Raw genomic sequence first — 4,570 nt, 5'->3', positions numbered from 1 at the left:
GGGAAAGCAATTACTTTCTAAAACCGCAAAACCCCATTGAGGGAGGGAATATCCCCAGGGGTGCTCAGAAAAAGCAAATACAGAGTTGTTGGGAGAATACACATTTATGCAAATATTTTGGCTCATAATTTGATAAAATAACAAATGCCTGAAAAATGTTGACATACTCCCTTAGTTATATTTCTATGAATTTATTCCCATAAATAATAAAGATGGCCACAGTTAAGCCAGCAGAAAACAGTAGACACTAGGAAGAGAGCCGGGTGGGCCCTCTGGCTTCCCCCGCGCTGCCCCGCTGCCCCCTCGCCAGGTTGCCCTTGGCCCGCGCACCAGCCAACTCCGTTATGGCGTGCTGCAGCCCCTGCGTCATGATTAGTGATGAGGAGCCAGGTTATGACCTAGATCTATTTTGTGTACCTAACCATTATACTGAGGATTTGGAAAAGGTGTTTATTCCTCATGGACTCATTCTGGACAGGACGGAAAAGCTGGCCCGAGATGTGATGGAGGATATGGGAGGCGACCACATCGTGGCCCTCTGTGTGCTCAAGGCAGGCTATACATTCTTTACGGACCTGCTGGACTACATTAAAGCGCTGAACAGAAATAGTGATAGGTTCATTCCTATGACTGTAGATTTTATCAGACTAGATTTTTTAAGAGCTACTGTAATGACCAGTCAACAGGTGCCATCAAAGTCATTGGTGGAGATAATCTCTCAACTTTAGCTGGAAAGAATGTCTTGATTGTTGAAGATATAATTGACATGGGCAAAACAATGCAAATCTTGCTATCCTTGGTCCAGCAGCATAATCCAAAGATGGGTGAGGTTGCCAGCTTGCTGGTGAAAAGGACCCCTCGAAGCACTGGCTGTAGACCAGATTTTGTTGGATTTGAAATTCCAGAAAAGTTTGTAATAGGGTATGCCCTTGACTATAATGAATACTTCAGGGATTTGAGTCATGTTTGTATCATTAGTGAAACTAGAAAAGCAAAATACAAATCCGAAGCTGAGAGTTCAGGCTGAGTTTGGTAACATCTGGAATCCCATGGAAATCATCAGTAAAATTACTAAATCTTCTAGTTCTGTGGCCAGCTGCTTAGCAGAGCTTATTGCATGTATTTTCTAAGAATTTTATCTGTTTTGTATTTTAGAAATGTCTGTTGCTGCATTCCTGAATTCTTTTATTTGCAGTGAGCTTATAGACTGTCAGTTCCCTTTGAGGTGGATTGTTGTTGGACTCATGAATGAAAAATCTCTTAAACCACACCACTATTGAATAAAAATATTGAAGTTGTATCTGTGAGAAGCATTTAAAGAGGAGGATATGTTCATTTTTAATTGATATTTTAATTTTTATATACTGATAAAGAATAGAAGTGATTGAATATTATTATACCATTGTGTGTTTAGAAAAGTGAGAACCAGTGTTTTATATCAGTGACAGTATTTAAAGGTGTTATTATATCAGATAAACTGTATGTCCTGGAATTATCTTTGTAGGTTTCAGTTCAGTTGAGTTCAGTTGCTCAGTCGTGTCCAACTCTTTGCGATCCCATGAATCGCAGCACTCCAGGCCTCCCTGTCCATAACCATCTCCTGGATATCACTCAGACTCACGTCCATCGAGTCAGTGATGCCATCCAGCCATTGCATCCTCAGTCGTCCCCTTCTCCTCCTGCCCCCAATCCCTCCCAGCATCAGAGTCTTTTCCAATGAGTCAACTCTTCACATGAGGTGGCCAGAGTATTGGAGTTTCAGCTTGAGCATCATTCCTTCCAAAGAAATCTCGGCTGATCTCCTTCAGAATGGACTGGTTGGATCTCCTTGCAGTCCAAGGGACTCTCAAGAGTCTTCTCCAACACCACTGTTCAAAACCATCGATTCTTCAGCGCTCAGCCTTCTTCACAGTCCAACTCTCACATCCATACATGATCACAGGGAAAACCATAGCCTTGACTAGATGGACCTTAGTCGGCAAAGTAATGTCTCTGCTTTTGAATATACTATCTAGGTTGGTCATAACTTTTCTTCCAAGGAGTAAGCGTCTTTTAATTTCATGGCTGTAATCACCATCTGCAGTGACTTTGGAGCCCCCCCAAAATAAAGTCTGACACTGTTTCCACTGTTTCCCCATCTATTTCCCATGAAGTGATGGGACCAGATGCCATGATCTTCGTTTTCTGAATGTTGAGCTTTAGGCCAACTTTTTCACTCTCCTCTTTCACTTTCATCAAGAGGCTTTTTAGCTCCTCTTCACTTTCTGCCATAAGGGTGGTGTCATCTGCATATCTAAGGTTATTGATATTTCTCCTGGCAGTCTTGATTCCAGCTTGTGTTTCTTCCAGTCCAGCGTTTCTCATGATGTACTCTGCATAGAAGTTAAATAAGTAGGGTGACAATATACAGTCTTGACATACTCCTTTTCCTATTTGGAACCAGTCTGTTGTTCCATGTCCAGTTCTAACTGTTGCTTCCTGACCTGCAAACAGATTTCTCAAGAGGCAGGTCAGGTGGTCTGGTGTTCTCATCTCTTTCAGAATTTTCCACAGTTTATTGTGATCCACACAGTCAAAGGCTTTGGCATAGTCACTAAAGCAGAAATAGATGTTTTTCTGGAACTCTCTTGCTTTTTCAATGATCCAGCAGATGTTGGCAATTTGGTCTCTGGTTCCTCTGCCTTTTCTGAAACCAGCTTGAACATCAGGAAGTTCACGGTTCACGTATTGCTGAAGCCTGGCTTGGAGAATTTTGAGCATTACTTTACCAGCATGTAAGATGAGTGCAATTGTGCGGTAGTTTGAGCATTCTTTGACATTGCCTTTCTTTGGGATTGGAATGAAAACTGACCTTTTCCAGTCCTGTGGCCACTGGTGAGTTTTCCAAATGTGCTGGCATATTGAGTGCAGCACTTTCACAGCATCATCTTTCAGGATTTGAAACAGCTCAACTGGAATTCCATCACCTCCACTAGCTTTGTTCATAGTGATGCTTTCTAAGGCCCACTTGACTTCACATTCCAGGATGTCTGGCTCTAGATTAGTGATCACATCATCATGATTATCTGGGTCGTGAATATCTTTTTTGTGCAGTTCTTCCATGTATTCTTGCCACCTCTTCTTCATATCTTCTGCTTCTGTTAGGTCCATACCATTTCTGTCCTTTATCGAGCCCATCTTTGCATGAAATGTTCCCTTGGTATCTCTAATTTTCTTGCAGAGATCTCTAGTCTTTCCCATTCTGTTCTTTTCCTCTATTTCTTTGCATTGATCACTGAAGAAGGCTTTCTTATCTCTTCTTGCTATTCTTTGGAACTCTGCACTTATATCTTTCCTTTTCTCCTTTGCTTTTCGCCTCTCTTCTTTTCTCAGCTATTTGTAAGGCCTCCCCAGACAGCCATTTTGCTTTTTTGCATTTCTTTTCCATGGGGATGGTCTTGATCCCTGTCTCCTGTACAATGTCACGAACCTCATTCCATAGTTCATCAGGCACTCTATCTATCAGATCTAGGCCCTTAAATCTATTTCTCACTTCCACTGTATAATCATAAGGGATTTGATTTAGGTCATACCTGAATGGTCTAGCGGTTTTCCCTGCTTTCTTCAATTTGAGTCTGAATTTGGCAATAAGGAGTTCATGATCTGAGCCACAGTCAGCTCTTGGTCTTGTTTTTGTTGACTGTATAGAGCTTCTCCATCTTTGGGTGCAAGGGATATAATCAATCTGATTTCAGTGTTGACCATCTGGTGATGTCCATGTGTAGAGTCTTCTCTTGTGTTGTTGGAAGAGGGTGTTTGCTATGACCAGTGCATTTTCTTGGCAAAACTCTATTAGTCTTTGCCCTGCTTCATTCCGCATTCCAAGGCCAAATTTGCCAGTTACTCCAGGTGTTTCTTGCCTTCCTACTTTTGCATTCCAGTCCCCTATAATGAAAAGGACATCTTTTTTGGGTGTTAGTTCTAAAAGGTCTTGTAGTTCTTCATAAAACCATTCAACTTCAGCTTCTTCAGCGTTACTGGTTGGGGCATAGACTTGGATAACTGTGATATTGAATGGTTTGCCTTGGAGACGAACAGAGATCATTCTGTTGTTTTTGAGATTGCATCCAAGTACTGCATTTTGGACTTTTGTTGACCATGATGGCTACTCCATTTCTTCTGAGGGATTCCTGCCCACAATAGTAGATATAATGGTCATCTGAGTTAAATTCACCCATTCCAGTCCATTTTAGTTCGCTGATTCCTAGAATGTCGACGTTCACCCTTGCCATCTCCTGTTTGACCATTTCCAATTTGCCTTGATTCATGGATCTGACATTCCAGGTTCCTATGCAATATTGCTCTTTACAGCACCAGATCTTGTTTCTATCACCAGTCACATCCACAACTGGGTATTGTTTTTGCTTTGGTTCCATCCGTTCATTCTTTCTGGAGTTATTTCTCCACTGATCTCCAGTAGCATATTGGGCACCTAATGACCTGGGGAGTTCCTCTTTCGGTATGCTATCATTTTGCTTTTTCCTACTGTTCATGGGGTTCTCACGGCAAGAATACTGAAGTGGCTTGCCAT

The 4,570-nt window shown here is 41.8% G+C and overlaps 1 pseudogene; it reads left to right on the top strand.

Annotated features, from left to right (window-relative positions):
• Positions 1-344: 344 nt before the first annotated feature.
• On the top strand, positions 345-1,027 carry LOC128061779 (hypoxanthine-guanine phosphoribosyltransferase-like; annotated as a pseudogene).
• Positions 1,028-4,570: the final 3,543 nt, after the last annotated feature.

The sequence above is a fragment of the Budorcas taxicolor genome, chromosome 16 (assembly GCF_023091745.1).
Source record: "Budorcas taxicolor isolate Tak-1 chromosome 16, Takin1.1, whole genome shotgun sequence".
Lineage (NCBI taxonomy): Eukaryota > Metazoa > Chordata > Mammalia > Artiodactyla > Bovidae > Budorcas > Budorcas taxicolor.
The sequence above is the reverse complement of the archived record's forward strand: the minus strand, read 5'-3'. Positions and strand labels throughout refer to the sequence as shown.